The sequence below is a fragment of the Capra hircus genome, chromosome 14 (assembly GCF_001704415.2).
Source record: "Capra hircus breed San Clemente chromosome 14, ASM170441v1, whole genome shotgun sequence".
In the NCBI taxonomy this organism is placed as follows: Eukaryota; Metazoa; Chordata; class Mammalia; order Artiodactyla; family Bovidae; genus Capra; species Capra hircus.
Window position 1 is genome coordinate 84191350 of NC_030821.1, and position 24946 is coordinate 84216295.

General features: G+C 36.6%; 1 pseudogene; it reads right to left on the reverse strand.

Annotated features, from left to right (window-relative positions):
• Window positions 21732-22570, reverse strand: LOC102179378 (annotated as a pseudogene).

The following is a 24946-nucleotide window of genomic DNA, read 5'->3' on the forward strand; positions in this document are numbered from 1 at the left end:
CATGAGAAATGCTGGGCTGGAAGAAGCACATGTTGGAATCAAGTTTGGAGGGAGAAATATCAATAACCTCAGATATGCAGATGACACCATCCTTATGGAAGAAAGTGAAGAGAAACTAAAAAGCCTCTTGATGAAAGTGAAAGAAGATAGCAAAAAATTTGGCTTAAAGCTCAATATTCAATAAACTATGATCATGGCATCTGGTGCCATCACTTCATGGGAAATAGATGGGGAAACAGTGTCAGACATTATTTTGGGTGGCTCCAAAATCACAGCAAATGTGATTGCAACCATGAAATTAAAATACTCTTACTCCTTGGATGAAAAGTTATGACCAACTTAGATAGCATATTCAAAAGCAGAGACATTACTTTGCCAACAAAGGTCCATATAGTTAAAGCTATATTTTTTCCAGTAGTCATGTATGGATGTGAGAGTTGGACTGTGAAGAAGGCTGAGCACTGAAGAGTTCATGCTTTTGAACTGTGGTATTGGAGAAGACCATTGAGAGTCCCAGGGACTTCAAAGAGATCTAACCAGTCCATTCTCACGGAGATAAGTCCTGCGTATTCTTTGGAAAGAATGATGCTAAAGCTGAATCTCCAGTACTTTGGCCACCTCATGTGAAGAACTAACTCATTGGAAAATACTCTGATGCTGGGAGGGATTCAGGGCAGAAGAAGAAGGGGACGACAGAGGATGAGATGGCTGGATGGCATCACAAACTCGATGGACGGGAGCTTGAGTGAACTCCGGGAGTTGGTGTTGGACAGGGAGGCCTGGAGTGCTGCAATTCATGGGGTCACAAAGATTTGGACACGATTGAGCTACTGAACTGAACTGAATTGAACCTAATTATTATTGAGAAGACTAATTTTCTGTTGCCAAAAATGTAAGTCACACTACTTTGAAAATAGCTTCCAATTTTAGTCTTTAACAATTTATTCAGGACAAAAAAAAAAAAAAAGTATGTGTAAAGTAGGTAATAGTGACCTTCAGAAAAAAAAAATCTTAAAAGTATGCTAAACATGGTTCCCTGGCCTTCCAGTGTTTAGTATTGCCAATTCTGGATTCTATCTCTTGTCAGGGAACTAAGGTCCTGCAAGTCTTGTGATGTGGCTAGAAAAGAAAAATAAATAAATAAATAAATAAATAAATAAACTTAAATAAATAAGTGTATAAAGTCTTTAATATCACCATGATGATTTTCAAGACATAGAATGTATTATATATGCCATGAGAACATAAGAAAAAGTATTAATACAATGAGGTCAAAGAATTAAATTTGGCTAAGTCAGTAAAAAATCTGCCTGCAATGTGTGTGACCTCAGCTTGATGCCTGGGTCAGGAAGATCCCCTGGAGAAGGGAATGAAAGCCAACTCCAGTATGCTTGCCTGGAGAATTCCATGGACAGAGGATCCTGGTAAGCTACAGTCAATGGAATTGCAAGAGTCAGACACGACTGAGCAACTAACACTTTCTCTTTGTTTAAGAAAGTAATATAAGTCCAAAACACTGAGGATGGTGACTGCAACCATGAAACCAAATGATGGTTTATCCCTGTAAGAAAAGCTATAACAAAACTAGAGAGCATATTAAAAAGCAGAGACATTATTTGCTTACAATGATCCCTATAGTCAAAGCTGTGGTTTTTCCAGTAGTCAGTGAGAAATGGACCATAAAAAGTCTGTGTTTGGAGGAATTGATGCTTTCAAACTGTGATGATGAAGAAGACTCTTGAGAGTTTTTTGGACTTCAAGGAAATCAAGCCAGTCAATCCTAAAGGAAATCAGCCCTGAATATTCATCGAAAGGACTGATGCTGAAGCTGAAGCTCCAATACTTTTGCCATCTGGTGTGAACAGCTGACTCATTGGAAAAGACCCAGATACAGAGAAAGATAGAAGGCAGGAGGAGAAGGATGACAGAAGATGAGGTGGTTCAGTGGCATCACTGACTCAATGGACAAGAGTTTGAGTAAACTCCCAGAGATGATGAAGGACAGGGAAGCCTGGTGTGCTACAGTCCATGGGGTTGCAAAGAGTCAGACATGACTGAGCAATGCACAGCAACAAAGCCAAAACATACACACACACACACACACACACGCACACACATTTTATAATTTTGTCTGAGTGAAAGTGTGTTAGTCACTCAGTCATATCTCACTCTTTGAGAACCTATAGAGTGTAGCCCACCAGGCTCCTCTGTCCATGGAATTCTCCAGGTAAGAATACTGGAGTGGGTCATCATCCCCTTCTCCAGGGGATTTCCCTGACCCTAGGGTTGAATATGAGTCTCCCACATTTCATGAAGATCCTTTACCATCTAAGTCATAGCTTTGTATAAGGGAAATTAATTTGAATTGAAATTTGCCCCACAGAAATTTGCACCTTTATGATGGGAATAATAAAGGAGAACAGAGAAATTCACTTGCAAATGTTCTCGTAGATTTTATCATGCTGATTTATAGGCTAGAAGAGATAATTTCATCAAGACAGTATGGTACTGGCACAAAGACAGACATATAGATCAATGGAACAAAATAGAAAGCCCAGAGATAAATCCACACACATATGGACACCTTATCTTTGACAAAGGAGGCAAGAATATATAATGGAGTAAAGACAATCTCTTTAACAAGTGGTGCTGGGAAAACTGGTCAACCACTTGTAAAAGAATGAAACTAGATCACTTTCTATCACCGTACACAAAAATAAACTCAAAATGGATTAAAGATCTAAATGTAAGATCAGAAACTATAAAACTCCTAGAGGAGAACATAGGCAAAACACTCTCAGACATAAATCACAGCAGGATCCTCTATGATCCACCTCCCAGAATTCTGGAAATAAAAGCAAAAATAAACAAATGGGATCTAATTAAAATTAAAAGCTTCTGTACAACAAAGGAAAATATAAGCAAGGTGAAAAGACAACCTTCTGAATGGGAGAAAATAATAGCAACTGAAACAACTGACAAACAACTAATCTCAAAAATATACAAGCAACTTCTGCAGCTCAATTCCAGAAAAATAAACGACCCAATCAAAAAATGGGCCAAAGAACTAAGTAGACATTTCTCCAAAGAAGACATACGGATGGCTAACAAACACATGAAAAGATGCTCAACATCACTCATTATTAGAGAAATGCAAATCAAAACCACAATGAGGTACCACTTCACACCAGTCAGAATGGCTGTGATCCAAAAATCTGCAAGCAATAAATGCTGGAGAGGGTGTGGAGAAAAGGGAACCCTCCTACACTGTTGGTGGGAATGCAAACTAGTACAGCCACTATGGAGAACAGTGTGGAGATTCCTTAAAAAATTGCAAATAGAACTACCTTATGACCCAGCAATCCCACTTCTGGGCATACACACGGAGGAAACCAGAATTGAAAGAGACACATGTACCCCAATGTTCATCGCAGCACTGTTTACAATAGCCAGGACATGGAAACAACCTAGATGTCCATCAGCAGATGAATGGATAAGAAAGCTGTGGTACATATACACAATGGAGTATTACTCAGCCGTTAAAAAGAATTCATTTGAATCAGTTCTGATGAGATGGGTGAAACTGGAGCCAATTATACAGAGTGAAGTAAGCCAGAAAGAAAAACACCAATACAGTATACTAACACATATATATGGAATTTAGGAAGATGGCAATGACGACCCTGTATGCAAGACAGGAAAAAAGACACAGATGTGTATAACGGACTTTTGGACTCAGAGGGAGAGGGAGAGGGTTGGATGATTTGGGAGAATGGGAATTATAACATGTATACTGTCATGTAAGAATTGAATCGCCAGTCCATGTCTGACATAGGGTGCAGCTTGCTTGGGGCTGGTGCATGGGGATGACCCAGAGAGATGTTGTGGGGAGGGAGGTCGGAGGGGGGTTCAAGTTTGGGAACGCATGTAAGAATTAAAGATTTTAAAATTTAAAAAAAAAATAAAAAATTAAAATTAAAAAAAATAAAAATAAAAATAAAAAGATTCTAAAAAAAAAATAAAAAAAAATAATTTGATGCTGTGAGACATACTGCTTGTTATGTTATAGAAAATGATAAACTTCATTGATTTTCTCATGTCTTTGGTTCTTTTGGAACATGTTTCCTGAAAAAGATGATGGTTTATAGATCATGTTTTGTAGAACTGTAAAATAGTTAGCGGCAGTGAATGGGACAGGGAGAACTTCTTGTTTCTTCACTGTAAATCTACTACTGATTCCAAAATATAAATCAGAAGAATAGAATATACACCAAGATAGAGGAGGAGATACATCAAATCAAGTGTTACAAAAATATCATGTACTATTTAACATCAGTAATTCTTCTCTGACTTATAATACTGGTATTATATTTGTTAAAATATGATATGCTCTGAAATATTTTATATACAAAATCTGTTTCAAGCAATTATTATAAAATACTTTGATAAGTCATAAAATTATCTTTTTTTCATTTTTTGTATGAGAAAATAAACAATTTGGGTTAGCTTTTTAAAATTTTGTTAAAGACATTAATGAATGTTGCCCACAGATTTAACATTGGCAGACATGAATTAAAGCTTAGCTTTCTATTGACAAAATTATATAAAGAAATTTACAAGAAGAAAACTTTTGTATTCCGTTCTTGAATTAATTATATTGCAATCAAAGTAATAGTTAAGATTCAGTTCCACAAGGTCAAAGCTTGAAATAATGTGCCGTAATAATGTTGACACATAAAAATATTATAACTAAAATTTCATCCATATCTTAACTATATACTTCAGTTACAATGAATATAAAACACTATTTTTAAGGATAACACATGAATCCTCAGTTCACAGAGATTGGATAATAATATGGGAAAGAGGACACACCCACACACTGCACAAAACAATAAAAGCTGCAAAACAGAACCACTGTTATGGGAACAAAGTTTGGGTGAATTTTAAATGCTAAAACCTACCTCAAACAGACAGATGGTAAATCCAGATCAGTTTCTGTGTAGAAAGGGGACATAGTGCTATATAATACATGCTCATGTTAGATTTATGTGACTATAAGTAGGAGAAAGCATTGTGCCTCAGTCTTTGAAGCTGATTTATATTTTTTGTTCCCTCATACAAAACACAAAGGACATCCCAGGTGATGCTATAGTGGAAAAGATCTCACCTGCCCATGTAAGAGAAGTAAGAGACAAAGTTTCAATTCCTGGGTTGGGAAGACCCCCTGGAGGAGGGCCTGGCAACCCAATCCAGTATTCTTGTCTGGAGAATAGCATGGACAGAGGAGCCTAGCACGCTATAGTTCATAGGACAGGAAAGAGTTGGAAACAATTGAAAAGATTTAGTATGCTTGTTTGTACTAAGCACAAAATGGACTCAAATTTTTCTACAAGAAAAAATTAAAAAAAAAAATAGTCTTTGTTCATCTTCAAAAATAAAATTACCAAAAGATTTTTAAAAACATCCTACAGATTTCAGAAATCTTTGTGACTAGAATAATCTCACCCACATTTGTCAAGCATAACAGCTGGCACTTTAGGTTTATTTAAAGTTAGCTAATCAGTCAGTCAGTCCAGTCGCTCATTCGTGTCCGACTCTTTGCGACCCCATGAATTGCAGCACACCAGGCCTCCCTGTCCGTCACCAACTCCCGGATTTCACTCAGACTCACGTCCATCGAGTCAGCGGTGCCATCCAGCCATCTTATCCTCTGTCGTTCCCTTCTCCTCCTGCCACCAATCCCTCCCGGCATCAGAGTCTTTTCCAATGAGTTAACTCTTTGAATGAGGTGGCCAAAGTACTGGAGTTTCAGCTTCAGCATCCTTCTCTCCAAAGAAATCCCAGGGCTGATCTCCTTCAGAATGTATTGGTTGGATCTCCTTGAGTCCAAGGGATCTCAAGAGTCTTCTCCAACACCACAGTTCAAAAAGCATCAATTCTTCCACTCTCAGCTTTCTTCACAATCCAACTCTGGCATCCATACTTGACCACTGGAAAAACCATAGCCTTGACTAGAGGGACCTTTGTTAGCAAAGTAATGTCTCTGCTTTTCAATATGCTATCTAGGTTAATATGTCAACATAATTTGAAAAGTGTTGTGGATCAGACAAATAACAAAATCTGTCAAAAGACAAATTAAAATTTGGTCTTTCAAAGTTTCATCTGATGAATATAAAAGAGAAAAGAACTGATTTTCTTCCTTGCAAACATTTTTTTCCCTAAATTCTGTAGTCTTGACTAATACATATAATTGTTTCAACCTGTTTAAGTGGAGCAATTAAAATGTATAAAGAGTGAAAATTTATTTTGACATCTACAGAAATGTTTTATAAACATCCTATTTGCAACTTAACAGTGACAAGATATTTTATTCAATTTCAGAACTTTTAAAGTTAAATATCAGTTAATATCAATAATATATCTTTTTTCTTAAGTTTTGCGTTTTTTTTCCCCTTCAAGTGTTGAAATCTAAATAAACAACAATTGTAAAATTTATCTTTATGGAGAGTTTGATTAGTTTTAAAAAAGCCAAACAGCACAATTAAAATACTACTAAGGAAAGGAGTTTTGAAAACTAATTTTGGGCTCCCAAATCACTGCAGATGGTGATTTCCGCCATGAAATTAAAAGATGCTTGCTCCTTGGAAGAAAAAATATGACTAACCAAGACAGCATATTAAAAACTAGAGACAATTCTTTGCCAACAAAGGTGTGTCTAATCAAGGCTATGATTTTTTTCAATAGTCATGTAAGCATGTGATATTAGGACTATAAAAAAACTGAACACTGAAGAACTGATGCTTTTGAACTGTTGAGTTGGAGAAGACTCTTGAGAGTTCCTTGGACTGGTTGGAGATTCAACCAGTCCACCCTAAAGGAAACCAGTCCTGAATGTTCATTGGAAGGACTGAAGTTGAAGCTGAAACTCCAATATTTTGGCCACCTGATGCAAACAGCTGACTCATTGGAAAAGACCCTGATGCTGGGAAAGATTGAAGGTGGGAGGAGAAGGGGATGACAGAGGATGAGACAGTTGGATGGTATCACCCACTCAATGGACATGAGTTTGAGTAAACTCCGGGAGTTGGTGATGGACAGGGAGGCCTGTGGTCGTCCATGGGGTCGCAAAGAGTCAGACACCTCTTAGTGACTGAACTGAACTGACTTTCTAGTTGTGGTGCACGGGTTTCTCACTGTGGTGGCTTCTCTTGTTGCAGAGCACAGACCCTAGGAGCATTGGCTTCAGTCGTTGCAGCCTGTGGACTCAGTAGTCGCAGCTCTCGGACTCTAGAGTACAGGCTGAGTAGTTGTGGTGTACCATCTTAGTTGCTCTGCGACATTTGGGATCTTCCCGGATCAGAGACAGAGCCTGTGTCTCCTGCATTGGCAGGCAGATTCTTTATTATTGAGCCACCAGAGAAGCCCTACAAAAATGCTTTTGATGCTCAGACTAACTTCCCTCTGTTGCAAACTTCTATATAACCTGATTCTTTCTCCTGATCTCCGCCTTCTCGGAGCAGTTCTTTCAGGGTCGCTTAAGATGCTGTCTCCCAGGCCTGAAGCTGTAAAAATTCCCACCAAATAAAACAAGTGATGTTGTTTATTGGCTTTAATTTGCCTATTAATGAATATATATTTTAAATTTTAATATATTTCCATACAGATGTTTTGTTTTGGGTAATTGCCTTAGCACACTTTTCCTTCACTGATTTTGCATTTTACAGCATATTTAGAATAGTTTCCCTGTACATTATGAAAACATACACTCATTTGTGTTTTAGATGTCAACTTAAGTATCTGTTAGTCCCAGTTTTGTTTGTGGTTCTCTTTATGTGGTAGATATATATCACGTTTTGTATAGTCAGTTATATCCATCTTTTCTAGCTTCTCCTGCTTTAATGGTTTGTAAGCAACTTTCCTTGATAAATCTCAGATCACTAACTATTCAATATTTTACGTATTTTATTCTGTTTCATTTATATTTAAAATTTGAATCATTTAACAATTTAATGTCTAAATGTTGGGAGATGAAGCATAATATTTTTCTATATACTCAATTGTTCCATGAAAATGTATTGAAGAGTTGTGTCTTATCTCCTTATTGTAATACCATATTTTCTTATTTTGAGCATGTTTCTGAGATATCAAATTTCATATAATATTTTTATATGTTCATTGTATTGTGAATTTATTATGTTTAAAATATCTCATTAAGGTGGATGAAACTGGAGACTGTTATACAGAGTGAAAAAAGCCAGAAAGAAAAACACCAGTACAGTATACTAACACATATATATACAGCCTTGATGTACTCCTTTTCCTATTTGGAACCAGTCTGTTGTTCCACCTCCAGTTCTAACTGTTGCTTCCTGACGTGCACATAGGTTTCTCAAGAGGCAAGTCAGGTGGTCTGGTATGCCCATCTCTTTCAGAATTTTCCACAGTTTATTGTGATCCACACAGTCAAAGTCTTTGGCATAGTCAATAAAGCAGAAATATAAGTTTTCTGGAACTCTCTTGCTTTTTCCATGGTCCAGCGGATGTTGGCAGTTTGATCTCTGGTTCCTCTGCCTCTTCTAAAACCATCTTGAACATCTGGAAGTTCACGGTTCATGTATTGCTGAAGCCTGGCTTGGAGAATTTTGAGCATTGCTTTACTAGCATGTGAGATGAGTGCAATTGTGCAGTAGTTTGAGCATTTTTTGGCATTGCCTTTCTTTGGGATTGGAATGAAAACTGACCTTTTCCAGTCCTGTGGCCACTGCTGAGGTTTCTAAATTTGCTGGCATATTGAGTGCAGCACTTTCACAACATCATCTTTCAGGATTTGAAATAGAATCGCCAGTCCAGGTTTGGTGCATGATACTGGATGCTTGGGGCTGGTGCACTGGGACAACCCAGAGGGACGGTACAGGGAGGGAGGAGGGAGGGAGGTTCAGGATGGGGAACATGTGTATACCTGTGGAGGATTCATGTTGATGTATGGCAAAACCAATACAAGATTGTAAAGTAATTAACCTCCAATTAAAATAAATAAATTTATATTAAAAAAAAGAGCTCAACTGGAATTTCATCACCTCCACTAGCTTTCTTCATAGTGATGGTTTCCAAGACCCACTTAACTTCACATTCCAGGATGTATGGCTCTAGGTGAGTGATCACACCGTTTTGGTTATCTTGGTGGTGAAGATCCTTTTTGCACAGTTATGTGTATTTTTGCCACCTCTTCTTAATATATTCTGCTTCTGTTAGGTCTATATCATTTCTGTCCTTTATCGAGCCCATCTTTCCATGAAGTGGTCCCTTGGTATCTCTAATTTTGTTGAAGAGACCTCTAGTCTTTCCCATTCTGTTGTTTGCCTCTATTTCATTGCATTGATCACTGAGGAAGGTTTTCTTACCTCTCCTTGCTATTCTTTGGAACTCTGCATTCAGATCCTTATATCTTTCCTTTTCTCTTATGCTTTTTATTTCTCTTCTTTTCACAGCTATTTGTAAGGCCTCCCCAGACAGCCATTTTGCTTTTTTGCATTTCTTTTCCATGGGGATAGTCTTGACCCCTGTCTCTTGTATAATGTCATGAGTTTCAGTCCATAGTTCATCAGGCACTGTATCTATCAGATCTAGTCCCTTAAATCTATTTCCCATTTCCACTGTATAGTCATAAAGATTTGATTTAGGTCATACCTGAATGGTCTAGTGATTTTACCTACTTTCTTCAATTTAAGTCTGAATTTGGCAGTGAGGAGTTCATGATCTGAGCCACAGTCAGCTCCCGGTCTTGTTTCTGCTGACTGTATAGAGCTTCTCCCTCTTTGCCTGGAAAAAATATACTCAATCTGATTTCGGGGTTGACCATGTGTATATTGTCACCCTGCTTATTTAACATATATGAGAGTACATCATGCAAATGCTGGGCTGGAAGAAGCACAAGCTGGAATCAAGATTGCAGGGAGTGAAGAGGAACTCAAAAGCTTCTTGATGAAAGAGAAAGAGGGGAGGGAAAAAGTTGGCTTAAAGCTCAACATTCAGAAAACGAAGATCATGGCATCTGGTCCCATCTCTTCATGGGAAATAGATGGGGAAACAGTGGAAACATTGTCAGACTTTATTTTGGGGGGCTCCAAAATCACTGCAGATGGTGACTGTAGCCATGAAATTAAAAGACACTTATTCATTAGATGGAAAGTTATGACCAACCTAGATAGCATATTCAAAGTAGAGACATTACTTTGACAACAAAGGTCCATCTAGTCAAAGCTCTGGACTTTCAAGTGGTGATGTATGGATGTGAGAGTTGGACTGTGAAGAAAGCTGAGTGCCAAAGAACAGATGCTTTTAAACTGTGGTGTTGGAGAAGACTCTTCAGAGTCCCTTGGACTGCAAGGAGATCCCACCAGTCCATTCTGAAGGAGATCTGTCCAGGGTTTTCTTTGGAAGGAATGCTGCTAAAGCTGAATCTCCAGTACTTTGGCCACCTCATGGCAAGGTTGACTCATTGGAAAAAACTCTGATACTGGGAGGAATTGGGGGCAGGAGTAAAAGGGGACGACAGAGGATGAGATGGCTGGATGGCTCACCATCTCAATGGACACGAGTTTGAGTGAACTCCAGGAGTTGCTGTGTACAGGGAGGCCTGGCATGCTGCAATTCATGGGGTCGCAAAGAGTCGGACATGACTGAGCAACTGAACTGAACTGAACGCATATATATGGAATTTAGAAAGATGGTAATGATAACCCTGTATTTGAGACAGCAAAAGAAACACAGATATATAGAACAATCCTTTGGACTCTGTGAGAGAGGGCTAGGGTGCAATGATTTGTGAGAATGGCATTGAAACATGCAAAATATCACATGTGAAATTAAACTCCAGTTCAGGTTTGATTCATGAAACAGGATGCTCGGGGCTGGTGCACTCTGATGACCCATAGGGATGGTATGGGGTAGCAGGTGGGCAGGGGGTTCAGGATGGGGAACGCGTGTATACCTGTGGCAGATTCATGTTGATCCACGGCAAAACCAATACAATATTGTAAGGTAATTATCCTCCAATTAAAATAAATAAATTTATACTAAATAATTTTCATTAAGTATTATATGATTTGTGTGATATATTATCCTTTTATCTCCAAAACTTTTAAACTATTTATTTTATAATTTGATTTGAAGTTCTTCAATTCCCAATGTACTTTCTTAGAATTTTATTTGTAACTTCAGCATATTCATACAAATGTTTGAAAGTATAGCCCTTACTATTTCAAAGTAATTTGAAGGAAATATAGTATTTTCTAAGTGACTAAGCACACACACACCCCTCACACATTATTTCCCCTTCTGTGTCAGTGCTTTACAATTCCTATAGAAGAAACTTCTATGTAAGTAAACCTCTAAGGAACTAGCTTGCTTTCTGGTATGACAGGTAATTAATTGCATTTTTACCTTGATGGTTAAAGTTTATTGATTGTTAGAGATGCCTTAGGTAACTTAATATCTATCAACTTCAATCTTGAAATTCTTTTTAGTGAAATTTATTTCAATAAATATCATAGGAAACTTTGTGGTGCTTTTTAAAGATGTGTGCTGTGTTCCTGGCAATTTTTGAAAGTAAAATATGAGAAGAATCACAATTCACATGGGGATTCACTATATTATTTTGTTGCACAATTTCTTGAGAGAAACAAAATACTCTTCACATATGCAGAAATCAGAACAAGGTATCAGTATGTTAGGATAATAACTGGGAGGTTATGTCATGTCTTAGGAGACTGGTTGATTTTACTCTGTACTTGGGTTGCTTTTGACTTCATAGCTGTAGCTAAGTCTACTTAGTCCAGTTCATTACATTGGGAAATGAACTCTGCACACAATACTGTACAGGAGAGAAGGAATTCCAAATAAAATGATGACATAGGTGAAATCGTGCTGACAAAGACACTTTGGAAGTAAGGTGACAGCATTCATTAAAAATGAAAGATCAGTAAAATTCATAGAGCTTCTCAGTGATCTTAGTGGTAAAGAATCTGCTTGCCAATGCAGGAGACAGTGGTTTGATCTTTGGGTTGGGAAGATCCCATGGAGAAGGAAATAACAATACACTCCAGTATACTTTTTTTTTTTTTAAGGATTTTTATTTTTTTTATTTTTATTATTTTATTATTTATTATTTTTTTTTAATTTTAAAATCTTTAATTCTTACATGTGTTCCCAAACATGAAGCCCCCTCCCACCTCCCTCCCCATAATATCTCTCTGGGTCATCCCCATGCACCAGCCCCAAGCATGCTGTATCCTGCGTCAGACATAGACTGGCGATTCGATCCTTACATGATAGTATACATGTTAGAATGCCATTCTCCCAAATCATCCCACCCTCTCCCTCTCCCTCTGAGACCAAAAGTCCGTTATACACATCTGTGTCTTTTTTGCTGTCTTACATACAGGGTCGTCATTGCCATCTTTCTAAATTCCATATATATGTGTTAGTATACCGTATTGGTGTTTTTCTTTCTGGCTTACTTCACTCTGTATAATCAGCTCAAGTTTCATCCATCTCATCAGAACTGATTCAAATGAATTCTTTTTAATGGCTGAGTAATAGTCCATTGTGTATATGTACCACAGCTTTCTTATCCATTCATCTGCTGATGGACATCTAGGTTGTTTCCATGTCCTGGCTATTATAAACAGTGCTGCGATGAACATTGGGTTACATGTGTCTCTTTCAATTCTGGTTTCCTCGGTGTGTATGCCCAGAAGTGGGATTGCTGGGTCATAAGGTAGTCCTATTTGCAATTTTTTAAGGAATCTCCACACTGTTCTCCATAGTGGCTGTACTAGTTTGCATTCCCACCAACAGAATACACTCCAGTATTCTTGCCAGGAAATCCCATGGACAGAGGGATTCACAATTATCTACTTAAAAACATGGAGTCTCATGGAAATCATTTACCTCCTCTAAGAGACTGTTGTTAAGACAATTCAGGATAGGGTCTCAACTGTGAGATTATAGTATAACATCAGGGTTCCTGACAGCATTTTTTACCAAATGGGCAAAAAAAAATGTGTACTGAGGGTGTTAGTTTGTCTCATGAAACTTTAAATTTTGACATAGTCTTACGCTTCTTAATGATATCAGATCAATTAGTTACATTTTTCTCCCCAAACCAAAATTTTAGTTGTATTGAAAGTATACTGAGTAAGGTAGCCTTTTTTTTTTTTTTAATTTTCATATCTAAAAAGTTACCTTCATTTTTACAGTAAGAGCATATCACCTTCAGGGTTGAACAGATTCAAACAGGCTCTAAATGGGGACACTATTTGAGATTGTATACTAATATTTAAAAGTCAGCAGTATGGCCACGTTACATATTTGGATTCTTTTAAAGTGTAATTTAAATATATATATATATATATATTTTATAAATTAGAATTGCATTGCATTTATTCTGAGCAATACAAAATCCCATGCAATATTCAATTTACAAATAGAATGAATATGATCGCTTGGGACCTTCAAACAAGGAATAAAGCAATCCCAAATGGATGAGGGGAGGGTAGGATCAAAAGATAGAGGTAATACAACAATTTCATGATTTCAACTTACAGTTTTTATGTCAAGTATTAAAATAACATACAAAATGTTTTCCAATACCTTCTAGCTTCAATTGTTACTGGTAAAAATAACTCATGTCAACATGTCATTTTAAAGGTATAGAATAGGAAAGAAAATAATAGTATAGGCAGAGTGACAGACATTTCTTGCCAAAATATGAATAATTCCAACTCTTTTATGCAGTTTTCAATTCTGTTGGTTGGTAATGTCTTATTCAGTTGCTGTTTTGTGCTTGCTATGTATTTTATACGATATTGTCAGTTAAGTAGGTTAAACAAATGCAACTTCCTGTACTTTGAAGCCTGGATAAAAAGAATAAGACAAAATCAGTTTGAAAGAAAAAAGTCTCCATAGTCAAGAGATATGTCTAGTGAGGAAGAGCTTTTCCAAACTTAAAAATCCATTTGATAATGATGACTGCCATTTGTTTTGAAAATCTGTTGGAAATGAATGCATTCTTGTAAAGATATTGCAAATTTTATTTTTCACAAATTAATTTTTGGCTTTGACGTTTATCTAAAAACACTTGAAAGCGAATAAAACCACATGTTCTATCTTCTGATTTACTATTCTTATGTGTAACAAATAATTTTCGTATTTATTTTCAGGGTTAACTTGAATTTTATCCTGCACATATTTAATCTTAAGAAATTAGAATATTTTTCTTCTCTACTGAAATCTATCTTTTTTATTTTAAACTTCATGTAAAATCATAATCAATTTTAACGTCATACTCTAGTTTTTCAGAGTTTAAAAAAGATTTTTTTTCTTTTTTTAAAGAAAGCTTAGGATTTACTCTCAACATTTTTTATATGCAACATACAATATTTTTAATTATATTTATATTTTTTCCATTACATCCCTAGTATTCATTTATCTTATAACCGTACCTTTTTATCTTTTGATTGTCTACATCCAATCCACTTTCCCCAAACTCCCACCTCTGCTGACCACAAATCTGAATATTTTCCTGTAAATTTCTTTATTTGTTTCTTTTTGAAATGCAACTTATCTACAACACTTTAATTCCTATTACATGGAATAATAATTCAGTACTTCTATACATTTCATAATTATCATCACAATAATTCTAGTTACTATATGTTAGCATACAAATAAATTACACTGTTACTGACTATATTCCCCACATTGAAGATTTCATACCTGTGATTCATCTATTTTGTACTAAAAGTTTGTTCCTCAAACTCCCTCTCCGATTTCTCTCATCAGTCCATCACTCTTCTCTCTGACAACCACTTATTTATTCCCTGTATCACCCATGACTCTATTTCTGTTTTTTTTTTTATTACCATTTATTTGTTTGGATTTTTTAGAGCCACATATATGCAAGCCATAGAGTATCTGTTTACCTCTGTTTGACTTATTTTACCTAATACAATATGCCCTATATTCACTCATCTTGTTGCAAATGGCAAATTTTCATTCCCTTTATGCCTGAGAAATATTCTTTTGTGTGTGTGGACACACACACATCATCATCATCATCATCATCATTTATCACCATCTTTATCCATTTGTCTAGTAGCTTCTATATCATGACTCTTGTAAATAGTGGTGACACAAATATTGGGTTGCATATATATTTTCAAATTAATGTTTTCATTTTCTTCAGATAAATATCCAAGAGTGGAATTGCTGAATCATACAGCAATTCCATTTTTAACTTTTGAGGTACCTACATATTGTACACCATAGTTGCTGTAGCAATTTAAATTTCAGCAATATATGAGTGCTCTCTTTTGTCTACATCCATTCTAACTTTTGTTATTTGTGGTCTTTTTGATAATAGTCACTGTTACAGGTGTCAGGTGATATTATATTCTGACCTTGATTTGCACTCCCTGATGATCAGTGATGTTGAGCATCTTTTCATGTACCTGCTGGCCATCCGTATGTCATCTTTGGTAAAATATTCATATCCTTTGCCAACTTTTATTTTTGCTGCACTCCATGGAATGTGGGATCTTATTTCTTTGACCAGATATTGAGCCAACATCCCCTGCATAAGAAATGTGGAGTTTTAGCCACTGAGCCACCTGGGACGTCTCCTTTTGTCCACTTTTCCACTGAGTTATTCATTCTTTTGATATTGAATTATATGAGTACTTTGCATATTTTGAACATTAAAATCTACTATTATAACAATGTTAATTCCTATATTGCTTGCAAATGTTTTATCAACCAGCAGGCTGTGTTTTCTTTTGTTGATAGTTTCCTTCACTGTTCAAAAGCCTTTTGGTCTAATATAGTCTTATTTGTTTACTTCTGTTTCTGTTGCCTTTGCCTACAGACACAGTTCTGAAAATCTATTGCTGAGACTGATGTCATATAATGCAGTGTCTGTGTTTTCTTCTAGAACTTTTCTTCAAGAAGTCCTATCTTTCCTACTACCTCTACTTTGTACTCTTAAAATAGATGCTTTCACAATTCTGAAAATTAATCCTAGTAAATATTCAATTAAATAGATGTGTATCAATCTTATTTGAAACACTATAGAAGGCCCATCAAATATATCACAGTTTCCTCAATTCACATGAACTTAGTTCTAGGAATTTTTTATTGTTGTTGTTTGTTTCTGCTCTCAATTGTACTGGAAGATAATAATCTTCACTGGGAAAAATGTTAGTTATCTGCCCATCATGATATAAACTATATAATTTAATGTAATTGAAGTATAATGTTGATTCATAAAATCTTCATGTATTATAGTATCTATGATATTAGTTTTTAAAAGTTAAAAGTCACTTTATTCATCTCTCTTCTATTTCCATAAAAAACAGTTTTGTACTGTAAACAAAATAAAGGGTATTATCCAAAATATATGTTTAATTGAAGTACTCAGTAGCCTTAGTTCATCCAAGGAAAACACTTTACAATGCATCTCTATGGTAGTCAGAATAGTGACCTTCAAACATAAATGGTTACATACTAACCTCCAGAACATGTAAATTAAATACATATGAATATAAAGGATAAAGAGAAGTTAGATAAAATTAAAGGTCTAACCAAATGATCTTGAATGAAGTGTACTATCCTGGATTAACTAGAGATTCAATATAATCACTCCCCAAAAGTGGAAGGAAACCGAAGAGGAGGTCAGAGTGATGCAATGTACAAACTCACCATTTTTGGCTTGAAACATGAAAGAAGAGAACTAGGAGCCAAAAAATTTGGATGAATACATACAATGATTAAAAACATGTTATTTTTCATGACTCTTTGAAGGAAAGTGAATGTTTACCATTAAAGTAAACAAAACCAGCAACCAAAGCATAGAAAGGACAAGTTGAAAGTAATTGCAGACGAGTTTAAAAAGAAAAAACAAAACAAAACAAAGAATCCCTCCCCCCCCTCAAAAAAAAAAAAAATCCCTGTGCTACTTTCATTCAGGCCAGATACAGTAGCCCCTGTTATTCCAAAACACAAGGACCAGACACACTGGGACAGCTGCCATCAGAGGCCACAGCTCCTGCATTCAGAGGTGAAAATGGTTCATGGGACAGTTTTGGGCACATGGTGTTCCTTATATAGACAACTCAAGATATTTTTGTATAGAAGTGGTGAGAACTATTTCTGCTTTTGGTGATGCATTTACTTGAGAGCATCTTAGCAAATTTGAATGAGATGGTGAATGTCTTTCTGTCAATGGTAACAAGAGTCATGTGGGAGATGCCCATGTGCAGATGGACTGCACTATTATTGCCAACTTTGTCAGTATGATATTCCTTAGTGTGTTGCATGATCTTTTACTAAAGTTCCAGTTTAAGCAAAAAAGGCAGATGGATACAATAAAATCATGTGCACATAATGTAAATGAAGGGCCAGGATATCCAAAGCAGCTGTAACGATGGGGATGCAAATAAATGAAGTAAGTAATAATGTTCTAAAAATAGTGGCTTTTTGTCATATTAGGTCTATTATTGATCCAGATACTTTTGCTTTTGTGGGTCTCTCTGCTTCTCTCTATCTACATAGCTGGATAGATAGATATAGATACATATACATATAGATAGCAACTCATAGATAATGTACATTACATAATATAATCCAGGCTATACACATTTGTAATACTATTATTCATTATTATCATGTACATTTTCCTTTGTTTTCTAAAAATAGTTTAAAATTAAAACGTTTTCACAAGCTCATAAAATTACCATGGGTGAGCTTTAGCCAACTACACTTACTATATCTGGTGGAAAAATTATCCCCGGTATTCATAACTATTAATGTGCTGTGCTAAGAAATTGCAGTTGTGTCTGACTCTGTGCGTCCCTATGAGCTGTGGCTCACGAGGTTCCTCCGTCCATGGGATTCTCCAGGCAAGAAAATTAATCAATTAAAATTCACAGTATGAATGGACTCAGAATTATTTATTAATGACTATAAGCACTAAGATAACGATGAATGCTATGAAGTCTATTTTCCTATTTTATTTACATTGTCTACAATTATATTGAAAATAATGAGTATTAAATGAAAATATTATATAATTTGCATGTATCATTTCTCAACAAGATAAGTGAACAATGGAAATGACACTATTAGTCAAGCCAAGGCATGCACAATAACACATGTGTGCAGGAACATCACTCATAGAAAAATTCGAAAACTGCCACATCATCTTGTAAGGTATAAACGAAAAACTGATAATGGTAAATGACAGCTCATATGTGCTCTACACAGTTTCCCTGATAGAAGTGACTCGGGAACATTGAACTTAGTAAAATTCTCCATCAGTGTGCCATGACATAGATAAGTTAGTTAAACTGGAAAATCCTGAAAAATTAGACTTCATACTGAAACAATGCAGCAAGCTAAGCATTTTTCTTAAATAATCCATAATTTTGGTTTCTTACAATTCCTGCCTCACTTTTTCTGAATTAAACTTACCATCTAAATTTATGTTAAGTGTATATGCTTAAGCTTACCAAACTAACACTTACCTCCTAGGAAAATTCTAAAATGTGATAAGAATATCAAATAGGTTAAACATAATTTGACCTAATGACGACAGGTTTTGTTATGCAAGTATACACAAAATGAGGTTGATATTTTAGACCACAGTAAAACCTACTTCTAGAAACATACATAGCAATTACTTGATTTCCCAAAAACTGCCTTTGTTTCAAAGAACTCAGGGAAATATGTTCACATATCACCTTCTGAAATGGGAACAATTTATGTTCTTTCAACTGTGAACACCAATCACACAAAGACATTTGGAAATTTACATGAAATGGAAAATAATTTCAGGCAATCAACTAAACCACAATAAAAGTTACACATGCATCAGAGCATTGGGAGAGAGATAAAAGTGTGACTTGCCAAAAGAGAATCAGTTTGAATATAGCTCTGGCTGATTGGCTGGTGCCCTGAATGACAAAGGGCTGTCTATAGGCAAATAACGGTGTAGACTGATTTGTTAATTCAGTCTTCAATAAGAAACACATGTGTCCAAGGATACAGTGTGATAAAGAAAGGCTCTGACTCTTGGGATAAGTCACCTGTCTGTGCTCTGTGTTGACTCATAACTGCTAACTTGAAATATTTTGGTCAGTTTTCAGTAGTTAGCTGATTCCTGGTGTCAGATAAATTATTCACAATACCCCAGAAAGGTAGGACTTAAAAGTAAAACATTAGCACCAACAGGCTGGAAATATTTACAAATAAGATAATGACCCACAATTAAGTTGTGAGTCAATGTCTTACTAAAGTGCATCAGGGCTTCTGAAATAAGGCCTTACTTTCATTTCCATTGGTAACATTCCATGTAAGATTTGATTTTTAATCTGTAAATAAAGAATAATATTTTTTTTTCAGGAGGAGCTTATGTGAAATGAATCAGTGAATAGTAAGGAGGTTGTCATAAGCAGCAAAACTCAATGTGTAGAGATTTTTTTCTTAATTTTTACTTCCTTAGCTCCATTTAGTACTTGATTCTCAGTAAATTAAGCCAAGAATAATACTGAAAAATATCCCCAGATTTCACCAGAGTTAGATAATAGGACTTGTGAAAATGAAACAGACATTGATGCTTGCTCTAATCATTTAGGTTTTGTTCATATCATCCTTCTCCCCTTCCTCATAACAGCCACCACCACCCACCACACCACCCTTGCCAACAACACTGCTTCTCTAATATAGAAGAGAGGTATGGGAGAAGACAGGAAAAGTCCTATTTACTTTTATTGCCCTCAGTCCTAAGCTTGGTTGCTGACCTTATTAAATGCTACGTATTTATTAACCCATCAATATTAATTTACTTAATTTCCATTGCATTTCAGGTATGGGACATACAGTGGTAATTGGATAGAAAAAGTTTTGAACCTGTCTGATGGAGTTTACATGCTAGTGTGGATGACACAGAATCCAAAACATATAACATATTCTACCTTTTGGTAGAGATACGTGCAAGGAAAGGACTAGAGAATTATGTACACTGTGGTCAGGTGTCACATTTCTGGATAGCTAGTAATTGAGCAGAGAGTGGAATAAAGTTAAGGGAAACAGCCACATGAAGATGTAGGGAGAGTGAGAAAGCCAGCAAGATTTGAACACAATGAGCAAACAGGAAAAGCAGAAAGTAAGTGCTCAAAGCGCTTGGGCCATTGTAAACTTTAGTAGGGACTTTGGATTTGAGAAACCAAACCCTAAATTAATAGAGGGAGGAATAAGGCTAATGACAACAGAAAAGACAGCAGAGTAAGATATGCTACCAAATAATACATATTTCAAACATAAGAATATAAACACAGGCACTGGATTGAGTTCCTAAATTTTGTGTTTTAGAATTGACAAATGATGTAATACTAATAATTATATGCATAATCTCTCACCTACTCTCATGAAAGTTCATTGGCATACTGTTCCAGGTCCTGCAGAACAAAATGTTTATTTGGAGTGATTATATGTGAATTTTCCCATTGGAGTCCTACTTGTCTCTTCTCATTTAAAGGTTTTCAAATAATGAGAGAATACAGGAAATGTGGCATAGTAGCTAAATTATCTTTCTATTTATGTACATAGACCTAATATCTGGTGTAATTAATTATATTTAATGATCACATTTAATAATTTAACTTAAGATCTAGAGGATTTTTTTAATATAAAGAGAAACTGCAGTTATGAGTACACTGGAGAATGCTTTCATAAAATCAGTTGGCATGGATCTCAGATATAGGAAACATGAAGAAGTAAGCCGGTTTGTAAATATATGGAAGCAGAGACAATAAATAACAGTGTTTGGCAGAAGAAAAAACATGTGCGAGGAAGCATGAGTAAAAAGCTAACAATGTATACAAATTTAAATATAACTGACAGTTGTGAAAATGGAAAATTATTTGTAGCATGAACAATATAAATTTTGCTAAAATTTTTCTTACATATTTCAATGAGAGTTTGTATTTATCAAAAGAGGGTTTTTTCCCCCAGTGGTTCAAAAGGCAACCCTTTAATCATGTCTCTTTTTTAAATATAAATGTATTTATTTTATTTTTATTTTTATTTTTTTACAAACAAGAATAAGTTTCTTTACAAAAAATACAATAATTATAAAGTATAAACTGAGATGATTACTCCTCTTCCTGTGACAGAAAGTAACAGTCTTTACTTTCAAATGAAGGTTTCTGGTATACAGTGCACACTGAGTGACACGCTGCTCTTGTTTATGCTTTTCTAAATAATTCCAGGAGGCCTATTAGTGATATGCACATGGGTCATTCCCCTCAAATCTTATTCCCAGTACTATGCACAAGTCCAACACAACTGCAACAGAACAAGGTAAGACAGCATTGAACTGAAAAAGCTGTACCCCAACAGTAAAGTGTGATTTTTCTTAAAGTATTAACCTAGTGGTTTAGAGATGTTGTGGGGAGGGAGGTGGGAGGGGGGTTCATGTTTGGGAACGCATGTAAGAATTAAAGATTTTAAAATTTAAAAAAAAAAAAAAAAAAAAAAAGAACTGAAACCAAACTTTTGGGCTTTAAAAAGAAAGTCCACTATGATTTTTAATGGCAGAACAATTCCACTACAGCCAACATCACCTGGCTAGCTTTCCACGTTTGTCTTTTAAGAAGCAGATTTCTATAGTATTCAATTCTGTATGCTTTTTGTCTTACGGCCTCTAATCAGAGTCACTGCTCCTGCTCGAGGAGTCCGTTGACATAACCTCTACATCGTCCTCGTTTTCTTTGTTGTGCCCTGGAGGTTCCAGCAGGAAGTCGTGACTGTGGTTGTGTGGGAGCATGCTCATCGCCATGTCACTTGCCTGCCATGGGTACTGTGGAGCAAGGACATCGGGTAGTCTGCAAGCTGCAAGTGCGTCCCCTGGGAGATGACCATTTACTCCATTAGTGGAAGGATTGTTCATCTGACCCAGTAATCCACTTCTCATCTCCAAATCAGCTGGGTATGGTCTCCTTGGGTCCCCTGGGACCCAGGTCAGTGGGGCACACACAGCATTACTTGCACTAATCCTATGTGCATACTTAATTATTTCTTCAGAGGAAATAGCACCTTTCCTTGCTTTTTCTATTGACTTGAGTTTTTCTTTTGCTTGGTAAACAGCTGTTGCCAGCATCTGTTCTGCTTCCTTTAGCTGTTTTGTAGTTGCTGAATATCACTGTCTCTCTTTTCTACTTCTTTTTCTAAAACTTGCATTTCATGATGGATTTTTCCCTGATTAAGTGCCAATTTCATTAGTTCCTGAAATTCCCCATCTCTGTGAATTAACAACTCCAGGACCTGGTTTTCCTCTCCAGACTGTAGCAACTTTTGGTTTCTTAAAATTGCCAGCATTTCTATAAGTTCTCTCGACAAGACCTCCAGATCTTCCAGCGCTGAGAGCAGCCGCTCTCCCGTGCTGTTACCGCCGGCCGCTCCCAAGCCGCCCCGGAAGCTCCTTCTCCTCGCCGCTCAACGCCGCCGCCATGGTGCCGACTGGCAGGTGTGCGCGCAGCTGCGCACTTGGAAACTAACTACTCCACAGGTGTACACTGTTCCACACCCTGAACCCCCCTCCCACCTCCCTCTCCATACCATCCCTCTGGGTCATCCCAGTTCATCAGCCCCTGTATCATGCATTGAACCTGGACTGGTGATTTATTTCACATATGATATTATGCATGTTTCAATGCCATTCTCCCAAATCATCCTTTTAAGTATGTGTTTTAAAACAGTTTGTACTTCTTGATTACAAAGGCATCTGCCTAACTAGCCCTAAACTTAGTTTTTCCTATAGTCTTGTAGGAAACTCAAATACACACACATACACCACAAAGCACAGAGGATCCCTGAAGTCTGAGAGGTAACTATATCAATCAATGGCTAATGGGGAATACAGACACTACACTAGGTCATCCCAAGTGAATTTGAATTTGGGAATCAGTTACACAGATTTCAGAGAGACTAAAGAATAATGTAACCCTGAGGTTAAATAATGGTAGTATCTTTAAGAGTAGTTACTAATCCTAAGGAGAGGGGAACATGAGAAACCTGTGTGATTACCAGAATTTTAAATCACAGAAGAATCTCATAGAGTAATAAATAGTCAGACCTCAAGGGGAGGGCTTGAGTAGCTTCAGCTGGTACCTTTGAGTATTCTTTTTATTTCTAGATACTAATAGAATATCTATTAGTAAAGTAATCTAGAAAATGCAGCTTACAAAGCCCCACAACAATCAAAGAAAAGGTCTATAAAACTGATCTTGTTTCTCAGAAGTTACAGACAAAACACTGGAAGACAGCTTATTGGCAATATATTTCTGATTTATTGACTATGCCAAAGCCTTTGACTGTGTGGATCACAATAAACTACGGAAAGGTTTGAAAGAGGTAGGAATACCAGACCACCTGACCTGCCCTTGAGAAACCTATATGCGGGTAAGGAAAAAACACTTAGAACTGGACATGGAACAACAGACTGGTTCCCAATAAGAAAAGGAGTATGTCAAGGCTGTATATTGTCACCCTGCTTATTTAACTTCTATGCAGAGTACATCATGAGAAACTCTGGGCTAGAAGAAACACAAGCTGGAATCAAGATTGCCGGGAGAAATATCAATAACCTCAGATATGCAGAAGACACCACCCTTATGGCAGAAAGTGAAGAGGAACTGAAAATCATCTTGATGAAAGTGAAAGAGGAGAGTGAAAAAGTTGACTTAATGCTCAACGTTCAGAAAACAATGGTCATGGCATCTGGTCCCATCACTTCATGGGAAATAGATGGGGAAACAGTGGAAACAGTGTCAGACTTTATTTATTGGCCTCCCAAATCACTGCAGATGGTGACTGCAGCTGTGAAATTAAAAGACGCTTACTCCTTGGAAGAAAAGTTATCCTCAAACTAGGTAGCATATTCAAAAGCAGAGACATTACTTTGCCAACAAAGGTCCATCTAGTCAAGGCTCTGGTTTTTCCAGTGGTCATGTATGGATGTGAGTGTTGGACTGTGAAGAAAGCTGAGCACCAAAGAATTGATGCTTTTGAACTATGATGTTGGAGAAAACGCTTGAGAGTCCCTTGGTCTGCAAGGAGATCCAACCAGTCCATTCTGAAAGAGATCAACCCTGGGATTTCTTTGGAGAGAATGATGCTGAAGCTGAAACCCCAGTACTTTGGCCACCCCATGCAAAGAGTTGACTCATTGGAAAAGACTCTGATGCTGGGAGGGATTGGAGGCATGAGGAGAAGGGGTCAATAGAGGATGAGATGGCTGGATGGCATCACGGACTCGATGGACATGAGTCTGAGTGAACTCTGGGAGTTGGTGATGGACAGGGAGGCCTGGCGTGCTGTGATTCATGGGATCGTAAAGAGTCAGACATGACTGAGTGACTGAACTAAACTGAACTGAAGGGGAATTTTTAATGAAAAAAAAAAATCCTAGAGACTTTATGTTGTTCTGACTGTCCCATTACACTTATAGGCACAGAAAACTGTTTTTATAGACTTGTATGATCTTAATCTCACCCAAATACTTTTACATTTAACCATATCCATTTAGGTAGGGAAACTACCAGAAATTAGAGTGACAGGAAAGTGGAGTATGGCTTGCTGTTAAGAATTGTGTACTTGTAAACACAAACAGATATGGATGTATGTAGGAAAAGAAGAGGCAAGAATAGCCCAGATAGCAATTCAAACATGGGATTGTGATTTTATGTGTGTATCCCATGCCACTAAAGCATAGATTCTGGAAGGAGTTAGGTCTTGCACAATATAAAGAACTACATTTAGATGAATGCTTGGTTTGCCAGAAAACTTGGCTAGGAGCACTGGGTATTAATCTATTTCCTAGTCTATA